At 47.7% G+C, this 12,437-nt stretch overlaps 1 protein-coding gene across 3 annotated transcripts in view; it reads right to left on the bottom strand.

The window, feature by feature from the left end:
- The window catches only part of LOC139051257 (uncharacterized), a 76,004-nt gene extending 65,619 nt beyond the window's left edge, over positions 1 to 10,385 (bottom strand). For 2 of the 3 annotated variants that reach the window (XM_070528258.1, XM_070528260.1), the window contains exon 1: positions 10,250 to 10,385. The gene's annotated coding sequence lies outside the window, so the exon portion shown is untranslated. The remainder of the gene's footprint in view (positions 1 to 10,249) is intronic. The other variant, XM_070528259.1, reaches the window with a different exon arrangement.
- Between the last annotated feature and the right edge of the window lie 2,052 nt (positions 10,386 to 12,437).

Below are 12,437 nucleotides of genomic sequence, written 5' to 3'. Positions count from 1 at the left end.
GGCGGCCGAATTTTGATGAGGGCGGAATGCGAAAAGACTCGCATCCGAGAGTAGGTGCATGCAAGTAAGGAAATGGTATGTTCTCACACACACAAACAGATATTCACCACACTCTCAACCATACAGACGTACAGATAACAGGCACGTTTGCTTCCATGCACATTCACACGTACCCACGCATGCACCCACGAAGAAAAATGGGCGCACGCACGCACGCACACGGAAATGCACGCATACACATGCGCGTATGCTCGCTGACGTATAAACGCGCTCGTGCGCATGCAGATTCAAATACGGAGAGAAGCACGGGCGAACGCACAAACGCGAGTACACGCGCATGCACACTCAAGGCCTGCACACGCATACACACTCCCTCTCCCTGCCTGCTGCCTCTCAAGACGCTACTGCGTGCAGAGTGAATCACACTTGCTCTGCAATTACAGTTCCAACGCCAACTCTAATAAATCGCCTTACGGTTTAAATTTCGCGCTTTGCGAAGTCAGTAAGGCTATGTTTTTATCTACACTGGCTACAAGAGTATAGTTAATGTAGGAAGGTGCCATTTTTTACTTGTTGTAGAATAGTTTATCTCCGCGTACCTACACGAAGTCATTTTTTATAGCTGTAGTGTAGCGTGAAAACTACACTTTCTACACTGCGCTTTCGATGAATGCAGGCAGTGGACGTCAAACAATATTTGATATAGCGACGATAGTAAATGCTCGCTGCAAAGGCGGTAGCCAAGTGCTTGCGTGACCATGTGTCACAGAGGGAGGTTAGCTAATCTTCAAAGAAGGTAAAATTATCTCATGGATGGTGCAGGTTGTTTCAGACTCCGCACTGTCTTCGTGCACTCCGCATTCGCCATGTATTCAGCTGCAGTTTGTCTAGATTTGTGGAGGAAAGAAAAATCGTGCACTGGAGTCTAGTTTCATGGCAGCGTGATGTGGTTAATGCTACGGTCGTCCGCGTCGTCAGTCCCCGATACCAGCGTGTGGGACGGCAATCCCTTCTTTTGCAAGGGGCGATGGCAAGCGGCTACGAGTAAAGCTCAATGCGACGCTCCCTAGGGTGTTGTCGCCGTTAACACAGAAATATGCAGCCGGTAAGTGCGAAGTCATGCAGGTGCTTTTCGTCTGCTGATGCAGAAGACGCGCAGTCTCCTGTGATTGGCTACAGCCCATCGAGCCAAGTGCAGCACACGATGTCATTACCTCTGCCCAGCACTACACTCGTCTACGCGAGCCTGCACGAAGTGAAGGTTAAAAAAAACTTGCCCCAATTTTCCCTCTGCCGGGAGGGTGGAAAAAAATTTGGTCCTGAAGTGAAATGCGATTTCACCGCCGATTCCTGACCAAAACACGCCTTTAACACACCACCGATGTTCCTACTAAGTGCCGTAAGCACATATATTGTTAGAAGGGGTTGCAACAGCGACAGTCGTCTCATCGCAGTCCCGCGACGCAGGAACGTTTGCCGGGACGTACAATGCACAAATGTACAAGAGCATCAGCGTCCCCAACAGCGTCGCCAACAAAAGGAATGGCATGGCTCTGGTTTCGAAACCACAAGGAAAACCTGAGGAGCTGGGAGCAATGTAAGCAAAAGCTCCACGAGTTGTTCAGGAAACCTGTTAGCCGTCAGCGAGCTGCGCAAAGGGAACTTGGGTCCCACGTACAGGGGTCGACCGAATCATGTGACATAACTAGGAAATTCTGGCCCATTGCCACAAGGTTGACGAGAGCATGTCAGAAGACAAAAGTGAACCACGTAAGGGTATAGCAGTCGACGCTTGTCATCTTTACGTGCGTAAGATTTTTCCCACCATAGCCGACCTCACTAACGGATGTCGACGCATCGACGCAAAAACTCGGCGCATCGCACACCAGTTGATCCGTCTTCGAAATACGGCTGCTACGTATTCGTGCGAGGACTTTCGCCCTGCGAATCAGCCGTCAACGCCTGAACGCCTCGTCCGTATCGTTCGCCGGAAGGCCGGAGCCGCGGCACCGGTTGGCTTCCAGACCTCTTCGAACTATTCTCGACTGACGATTTCCCTTGTACAGTCTGTTGTGCGCGACGAGTTGGCGCAACTTGGAATTCAGTCTATTCCGTCAACCGAGCGGACACCTACATTTTCCTACGATCTCCTCTTCGCGAGGCCAGTACCCGTGTCGGCCTTTTCGCAACCCAGCGGAATGGCGAACATCCGATGACCGGCCGATATGTATCAAGTGCCGGCGCGCTGGCCGCATTTCACGCCACTGCCGCAATACCTGGACGCCATGCCAATGTCAGTCTAATATCCAACCTTACCGCCACTCGCCAGGTACTCGTCTATCACCGCAAGAGTCCACAGAGCCGTACAACTCTACGCAGGCGTCCTCATCGACAGAGTCATTCACCCTCACTACGACGACCCGTCTCGCTCATCCACTCTTTGCCGTTCGGCGTCCCCCATGTACCTGCACTCCAAGGAAAACTGACGGGTGCAGCTTCGAGAGGTGACGCTGCTAGAACGACCGGGATCGCAATTGCTCTGACCTTACCGACGAAAAGGAATTTACTTGATGTGACGTAGATGGTATCCCTGCCGCTGCTCTGCTTGTTACAGGCGTGTACATTTATGTGATGAGCGACCAGCTTCGTAGACTGCTCACTTACGTCCTGACACTCGCGTTACGTGCCGCTCGCGTTGGTGTCTCTCACCGCCAAACATCTGTTTTGTTTAGTGTTCTTTAAGAGTGTCCCCATGACGTTAATCTAGGCCTTGATTTCCTATCCGATCTACTGCTCCACCGGACTTCTTCCCCTTGATTTACTTTGTCCTGACCCTCCTGAGGTAGTTGAATCATCACCCAGTCCTTTGGCGTCAGCTGGACACCAGCTGGTGCATCTGCGTGGATGAACTGCACCTCAACAAGATGACCAATAAAGATCCTCTACCACGCGTTGATGACGCCCTCGACTGCCTCCATGGTGCGAAGTACTTTTATCCCATCGACCTTGGTTCTGGTTACTGGCGGACTGCGTCGACAACGTGGACCGAGAGAAAACCGCCTTTATAACACCCGATGGCCTATACAAGTTGAAATGTATACCATTTGGCTTATGTAATGCTACATCTACTTTTTAATGCATGATGGACACTCTTTCATAACCTCAAGTGGTTCGTGCCGTACAGAAGTTTCGCGTACCAACATGTGCTGAAGATGTCCGGAGCTTCGCGGGCCTGTTTGCGTACTTCCGCCGCTTCATGCACAATTTTGCGGAGCACACCCGCTCTCTGCTCTTCTGAAGGCAGATGGTTCATTTTCTTGGGGACGTGAACAAGCAGCTGCCTTCTCGAAGCTTATCTCCCTCCTTACATCTCCACTCCTTCTTGCGCACCTCGACTAAACTGCTCCAAGAGAAGTCCGGACTGATGCCAGCGGTCATGGAATCGGGGCAATTTTTTGCCAACGTCAGCGACGCCCCAACCGCGTCATTGCCTACGCCAGCCGTCTGCTTTCTCCAGCTGAGCGGAATTATTTCATTACTGAACGTGAGTGCCTTGCACTTCTCCGGGCAGTGGCGAAATCTCGCCCTTACCTATGTGGTCGACCCTTTACATTCACCACAGAGCACCGTGCGCTCTGCTGGCTTTCGTCCCTCAACGACTCTACCGATCGCCTAGATCACTGGGCGCTACGCCTACAGCAACACTAGTACACAGTTGCTTACAAGTCCGACCGTTTATACCAAAATGCCGACTGCTTGTACCGCCGCCCAGACGATGTTCCGGCGACCTATACTTCTACTCTGTATTTTCGCTATCTGCTTAGCTGACCTCACTATCGAACAGTGCCGAGGTACACGCGTACGTGGAATCTTGGAAAAGTTCACATTTAGGTCATGTGATTCTCTTGGCATGTTCCTACAGAAGGACGGCACTTTAATTTGTATCGGCGTAGCATGTACCCCAGTGGATCTGAGATGGTCCTGGTCATTCCCCGGCATGTTCGCACTGCAATTCTGTCCAAGCTGCACGATCTATCAACTTTTGGTCACCTCAGGGAATCAGTACGTACGACCGTGTTCGGTGACGATTCTTTCAGCCTGGTCTGTACCGATCTGTCCGCCGCTTCTTGTGAGTTATGGCAATGTCAGAAGAAGCCGTCGGTGCTCACTGCATGGTTTACTCCTACCTCTTGGCGTTCCTACCGAATCCTATCGCGTTGGTGTAGACATCTTGGCACCTTTCCCAACATATGACTGATGCAGCAAGTGGATTGCCGGCGCAACAGATTACGTAACTTGGTTCGCGTTCACCAGAGCCCTTCCAACAGACGTAGCCTACTTCCTGTTGCACGTCATTGTTCACCACGGCGCTCCTCGTCAACTTCTTACCAACAGGGGTCGCTCCTACATCTGTACAGTTGTGGGCGACTTGCTCCATTCTTATTCTACCAAGCACAACTTTACGATGCATGCCATCCGCAGACGGTCTTACGGAGCGGCTTAATCGAACAACAGACATGATCTTCATATATGTTTCTGATGACCATCGTGACTGGGATACTGCTCTCCCGTTTGTCATATTCGCGTACAATTCACGCCACGACACTGCATGTTACTCGCCATTTTATTTGTTGTGCGGCCGAGATCCAGCATCGCTTTTTAATACAATACTGCCTACCGCTTAAGAGGCCGTGTCCAAGTTTACAAGCGTTGTCATTGTTCAAGCCCAAGAAACACGCCAAGGTGCTCACTGTCGCCTTTGTGCTTCTCAGAACAAGCGGAAAAGCATTTGTGACAGTAGCCACCGCGACGCCGATTATATTGCCGGGGATGTTGTCCCTCTGATCTCCCACCCGCCGTTTCTGCCTCTCGGAAAAACTGATGTGCCACTACTCCGGCCCTTACCGGGGTGCTCTGTCAGGTAATCAACGTAACCTACGAGATGTATTCGGTCGCACCTACCACTCGCTCCATCCAGACTTCCCATCACGTCGTTCAGGTCAGCCGCCTAAAACGCTACCAGTCCGTTTCTGCCTAAAAAGCAGCGGGACGGCGCTTCCACGCCAAGTGGAAACATGTTGCGCAGCTCCGCACAAAGCTGAGGAAGTTGAGCACGAGCTTAGGTCTGAAGATGTGAACGCTTTAATGACTAGCCTGCTGTAGGCTTGGTTTTGTGAATTACTTTAAGTTACTGCACATTATTTAAATAAAAAAGAACTATGGGGTATTGCATGCCAAGACCACGATCTGATTATGAGGCACGGCGTAGTGGAGGGATCTGGAAAATTTCGACCACCTGGGCATCTTTAACGTACACCTAAATCTCAGTACACGTGTGTCTTCGCATTTTGCCCCCATTTAACTGCGGCCGTCATAATGTATATACGCTACCCGTCTTGCTTCTCTCAGCAAAAATATTATTCTAAACCTAACTTAACGGTAGTTTTAGCTCCTACATCGGAAATGAGCAATCCTTTCTTACAACCACTGCACCGCAATTCACGAGTTATGTTGAACTTAAAAGAAACAGTTAAAATGAGATTTCAGAAAGCGAATTTTCATTTAGCTTCCACTTTTCTTTAATTCTAAAGAAATGCAAAATTTCAAGAAACAATAATCGAAGTATACGACTCTGCACCTCGGCAACTAAAAACGATATCTTAATTCTGTAAGCGGCACCTAACATTAAATTTAATGTGGACTAAAATGATATATGCCACTCTGAAATACACCACTAACTCCTGAATATGGCATTCGCAAAATCTTTACAGGCATTGTAGTAACTTCAGATAAGTTATAAATTCATACATCTAATTTGTCCGATTGAGATGCTCGAACGAATGCAGATGAGGGATGCGACATAAGTTTTTATCCGAACTAACAGATTTGTAAACTTCGCACTTTTTTTCAGATTTGCCGATTTCCGATATTTTTTGTCAATAATTCCATGGCCTAAATCAAAATTATTGCAGCGATCGCTGATCTAACGTTCTCTTGAATGCAACAATTCTCATTCAGATCGGTTTAGCGATTTTTTTCATAAAATAATTTATGCGTTTTACATCTATTTGAGCAGCCGGCACCCATGAAGGGCCCGAGCTAAAGCTTCCTCTTATGGAATCGCACAGGTTCTTAACACGATACATAACGCTGACTATACGCGATCCCGCGACCGCAGTCGTGCGCCAATAATAAGAACAAAGAAAGGAAACCCAACGGAAGCTTTGCGGGAGCCGTTATCTCGGCCAGACATCTCACCCGGAATGCCGGCGAGCTGTCTGGCAAGATGTCTAGCAAAATCGTCGATTCATTGCAAGTCGAGCAAATAGCAGGTTGTCTTCAAGATAAGGCTGATACATAAGCGCGCTCATTTCGAAGTACCGAGGTGAAGCAACAGTCTCAGGACGTGCTTTTTATTATGTTTTCTTTAGTTGTGCATCGTGCCATACGTCACGGTGCGAATTTCAAATCGTTAAGACGGATACGCCACCGTGGTGGTGGAAAAAGAAACTAAACGCATGTCCAGAATTCCTGGGTATGTATGAAGCAATTTCTCCTTTCGTCCCCTGCAAAATTCTGGCGGCATTTTTCTTCCAAATCGACAACTGTGCCCAGCCTCTGCATTATTGGTGAAATAGTATCGGAGATATTACTAGTAGCACAATCCTTCAACAACTTTTTCTGTTCCGTGTTTATAGTTGACGACGGTGAAAAGCCCATATTTTCGACATTGCAAAATGTTCCACCAATTAGTGATATAACGGAAGAAGGTGTTCTAAAGCTTTCACTTAACATTGATACGAAAAAAATCTGTCGCCGATGCGATACCCAACACATTCCTTTTCCGGTATGCCGAGCGCTGCTCCAAATTCTTATGTGTGATTTTCAATAAGACGTTATATCTATCCGAGTTGCCTCATGACTGAAAGTTTCGAAAGATTGTTCCCGTTCCAAAAGGAGGAAACTCATTACTGCTTTCTTCCTATCGACCCATTTCTATACTTTGCACATGTTCCAAACTTCTTGAGCACATTATCTTTAAACACCTAACAGTTTTTCTTGAGCTTCATGGTTTTCTCGACCCCAGGCAGCATGGATTTCGTAAAGGGTTTCCAACCACTACTCAGCTTTTAGAAACCATGATTTCGCAGCTATTCTGGATGAGCAAGGGCAAATTGATATTTTTTTAGATTTCGAGAAAGCATTTGACCGGGTATCTCACCAAACTCGTGATAAAATTGAAACCTATACTTAAACATGAGTCCCTCCCATCTTGGCTTCAAGCATACCTTTCTTCTAGACGGCAAACTGCAAACATCGACGGAACACATTCACGTTAAAGACCTGTACTATCCAGAATCCCACAGGGATCAGTGCTTGGGCCCTTATTTTTCTTTATTTTCATTATTGATATTGCACAGGAATTGCCCGTTAACACAAAATTGTTTGCTGGCGATAGCGTTTGATAAAGAAATCCGCAGTCCCGCTGACCAATCGCTGTTAAATACCTCGCTGTCTACTGTGTAATCATGGTGCAGCGCATGACAAGTGAAAACCAATGCGAAAAAAAACTAGCAATGACCACGAGGCGGAAACGACACCCGTTAGACAATCAGTATTCGATCGATGGGCAAATTTTTGACCACGTGAGAAGGTATAAATATTTGGGCGTAGTTATCAGCTCGGACTTAAAGTGGGATGAGCACGTGTTATACATAGAAAAGAGCCACACAGAAGCTGGGTTACTTGAGTCGTTGCTTAAGAAATTCACGCCGTGAGATAACGCAACTAGCTTACAAAACTTTCGTCCGCTCGATTCTTGAGTATGGGGGTCCGTAGTCTGGAATCCACATAGCGATACTAACATAAAAAAGGTGGCAAAAATTCAGAGAACGGCGATCAAATTTTTATTCAATTATTTTAAACGGTATGCATCACCAAGTGCGATGCTCGAAACAGCAGACCTAGCTACCGTATACAAAAACGGCGATATAAATAACCGTTAAAGTACATACTTGTATCTGCTCTATCATGAAAAATTGGGCATAGACAAGGACACGCACACCGAGCATCTCGCTCGTCGATCAACTCGGTCTAGCCGCGCGAAGCAGCTTAAAGACCACTACTGCAAAACAGAAGCGTTTAAAAATTCATATTTTCCCCGAATCATTAGGGAATGGAATGTACTTCCTGCTGCGGTGGTTGCCTGCGACACCATTGAATCATTCTTAAAACTGCCCAAAGAAATTGTATAAATGAGCGGGGTATATTATATTTGTCGGACAGGATGTATGTTCTGAAATCGTTTGCCACGTGTTGTATACATATATCCTTCTAGTGTTCTATTTTTCTGCCTCTTAAATGTTCGTCAATTTAGCGCTAAGAGCAGTTTGCATTTTCTTCTGGAATGGTTCCACATTGTTAGCGCTAAATGCTACGTTTTCGCAAATGACATGCTCTTCATATTTTAAATTTCAATGCTATTTCATTTTGCTGACTCTTCGCGCCTTGTACTCAATGTACTGCTCGTCATGTATGTAACCACTCCCGCCAAAGGCCTCTAATCAGAGGCTGGCAGTACTCTTGAAATAAATAAATAAAATAAATATTCATGTCATGATATGGGAAGATATTCCCACGAACTTCCAGAATATTAGAAACTTCGCAGCACTACGACGTACAGTCAACAGCAAAAGATTGCGGGATGCGCGAGCGCGTGGCAAAGCGGCCCTCCTCCCCTTCTAGCGGTGACCCCTTGTGTCGAGACCGACACGTGCACGCATGCGCGTCCCTCCCACACTGCAAGCGTAAAAAGAATTATGGGGTTTTACGTGCGAAAACCACTTTCTGATTATGAGGCACGCCGTAGTGGAGGACTCCGGAAATTTCGACCACCCAAATCTAAATCGAAACCTAAATCTTCATACACGGGTGTTTTTCGCATTTCGCCCCCATCGAAATGCGGCCGCCATGGCCGGGATTCGATTCCGCGACCTCGTGCTCAGCAGCCCAACACCATAGCCACTGAGCAACCACGGCGGGTAGACTGCAAGCGTGTATGTTTCCGCGCTTCCTCTGTGCGCGCCCGGCGATATCCGAGTGTAGCCGCGAGGTAGCCCTCGTGCGATATGCGCTGTGGCGGCTTCGACGGGCGAAACTGTGTGAAACGTGTTTAGAAGCGTGAACTTGCGGGCGCCACTGCGGCCGCTTTTTGTCGAGTCACGAGCGCTGACGCATAGGGCCGGCCCGGTGGCGAACGCAACAAGCCATTTTTTTTTTCTGAGCTCCACCTTTTCGTGGCCAATCTTCGTTCCTTTCTTTTTACGAACGGTGCGTTCTACCGCAGAAGAGCGTGGCAGAAGACTCGCTCTATAGAAGGAGACCGGCAAGACGAAAATGGACTGAAGCATAACTGCGAGTCGGCCTAGTTGGAACAGATTCATCTTAAAACTTTCTGTGCGCAAACAAACAGGGACGAAGAAAAGGAGCAACACAAGGTCGAGCGCTTTCTAACAACAGCCTTTCTAACAACCTTTTTTTCGTCCCTGTTTGCGCACAAAAAGTTAAGACGAAAATAGACATTTGTTTTCCGTTGTATAAACGAAGTTCTCGAAGTCGCCACGGCGCATATCGCAAGAGGGCTACCTCGCGGCTACAATCGGATATCGCCGGCGCGCAGGGAGGAAGCGCGGAAACATGCACGCTTGAAGTCTCGGAGGGACGTGCATGCATGCAGGCGTCGGTCTCGACACCAGGGGTTCACCGCTAGAAGGGGAGGAAGGTCGCTTTGCCACGCGCTCGCGCATCCCGCAATCTTTTGCTGGTGACTGTACACCCTCGCAATTTTTTTAACAATATCGCGCGAGCGCCGACCACACGACGTGTCGGTGACCTTGAAACGTTCAGGGGCATTCCTGAAGCGAACAGCGCTGCAGTACACACTCGGACTAGAGTTCGCCTTGCACGACCGCACGTAACGTTGCCAAGCCCACCGTCCCTGGCCACTACAAGGCCGCGGACACGCCTTACCATCGACGCTCGCGTGCTATTGTTAAAAAATTGCAAGGGTGTAGTACATATGACGGCTACTCGAGGCTTCTCGTCAAAAATCCCCGAATTTTGTTCGGTGACCAAATGTAACTTAACGCCGTTATGACATATTCCGCGCCAATGCTTGCGTAGCTTTTCTACCCAAGTTCTCCCCTTTTCACGGCGCGGACGACACTGTGCAGAAGAGCTGCGCGCTTACCTTGCGGCGTGAGTCTGCCCGCGAAGGAATCGGCAGGAGCAACGGAATCTGGAGCGCGTACAGCCACTGGTCAATCGAGCCAGACGGTCCTGTCACAACTGAAGTCGATGTTGTCGAGGCAGAGCGGCCAGAGCAGCTAGGGCAGCTAGGGGCCACAAACCTGCGCCGACGAAACGTGCGCAGCGCAAATTTCGCGCAGCCTTTTGCTGCGTCACTGTTGATTGCATTCAGACGCGACGGGGACGCGATTGCCGACTAGCTGCGTCATCACGCCATTGGCAACGCGTGCCACGTCTCTGGAGCCGTAATCTTGGACGATCACCTTCGGAGGCACATACCACGAAAGATCTCGCGCATGGCATGGCACGGCACGGCTGGAACCGGACGCATCGGCGTCTACGCAGTCTACGCATGTCTACGTATTTCTGCGGGACGCCGCTCGCTCCGGCTCGCTCGGCTGCCGCGCGCGCTCGTTCCCTTCGTGTATGCTTGGGGTATGGGTGGCTCGAGCCGTACGTATCGAAGAATACGTCGGCTTCTTTCAGCTGCCATACCTTAACCACAGTTTCTTCTTCAAAAGCGTGTGAGTCGAGAAACTTTGCGGCTTGGATATCGCAAGCTAAGTAGCGTTAAAGGGGTCTACTAGGTTTTGCAATGCGTATATGCGCCGTGTCTATCGGTAAATTTTGACTAAAAAAAGAATATCTGCAAATTCAACACGCGAAGCTGTGTATGATGCTTCGCTAAACACCTAACATTCCTTTAGTATTTAGCTATGAGAGGCATTGCATTTTACGTGGAAGAAAAATTTGGTAATTGGCGTCAGCATGTTATCTGATTTTAGAAAGACACTGCCCAGCGAAGCTCTCATCATGATTCCTATTACTCCGGTGTGTTGTTCTATTCAAATATGGCCATTCATTAATGCGTAAAAAAATAGTTAGGCGTGCATTTCTTATGAAAAAGTTTGCTGCTACTTTCATCCCCCTCTGAAACAGGCCTCCAAAAAACGAATTGCTCATGGCTGCTAACACGACGGCGCGTCATGTAGAGTATTTACATAGTTAATTCACAAACACCATAGTAGCAATCACCTGAGAGAAAAGTTTCGCTGTTAAGATCGAGAGCCACTCAATTGAAAGTGATGAAATGTTTCATAGTGGCCCTCAGTAGCCTTTATCGACAATACGGCACACCCCTGATCACGTAACGGCAGCAATCGACTGTCCGTATGGCGAGGCACGCTATGTTCGCGAAACCCATCAGTTCACTGCAACTTCGAATTAAAATCATAAAGCATGTTTTTTACAGCGCCAACTGGAATGGCTAAAGTATTCTCGAGCTACTACACCGCAGCTTAGATTTCCTGTATACAAAAGGAAAATTCAAGCACCTTCTGTCTCACCATGTCTCGATCCAGCGTTATTCAATTATACAAACGGATAACTATTCGCTTCGTCGGTACATAAAAGAGAACCTTGCAGGCAAATAAAGTTTGCTCTAATCCAATCGCAAACATTCATAAAGAAAGCACCACAAGCCTTGCATATCTTTCACTTGATTTCTGACCCTCCACCGGGGGAATTTCGATATCTTCAATATGTCCCATACTACTAATCATTGACGCTTCGACTTCTTTCTGGCTGCAGCTATGCGGTCCAGCAGGCATACTTCACTAAAAAAATTGGGCCGAGCAGCCTGTGTCAGTTCGCCAAACAGATTCGTCATGTATATTCCTCAAGCAGCAAGCACCAGTAAATTTCTCAAGTGAGTTTGATTTGATTTATTAATTTCCATTTACACACACACATGTACAGAGGAGTGGTAAGTGGAGGTGGATGAGGGAAAAAAGTCGCACAGACGCGGCTTGAGGTAACCTCACCCCCTTAGGTGCAATATGGCTGCATGGGGCAACACATCAAGCGCCATATAAATTACATTTATATAGTGGCCATAAAACATTGCAGTTATACAATATATGAAAGAACAGTGAAATATTTCCACAATAACAATGCAAAACACACTGCGGCATTGAAATAAATAAATAATATACACTTGGTAATATAGACAAAAAAAGAGGAACATAACTTACATTATTAATCATTAACAAACGCGCCCTAAAGAGGTGAGTTGAACGTGTAACACGGAAAAGGAAATATATATTGGTACATTCCTATTTGTACTCTGT

This window comes from Dermacentor albipictus, unplaced genomic scaffold, assembly GCF_038994185.2.
Source record: "Dermacentor albipictus isolate Rhodes 1998 colony unplaced genomic scaffold, USDA_Dalb.pri_finalv2 scaffold_11, whole genome shotgun sequence".
NCBI classification, from domain to species: domain Eukaryota; kingdom Metazoa; phylum Arthropoda; class Arachnida; order Ixodida; family Ixodidae; genus Dermacentor; species Dermacentor albipictus.
Note: the sequence above shows the minus strand (reverse complement) of the source record. Positions and strands in the feature narration are given on the sequence as shown.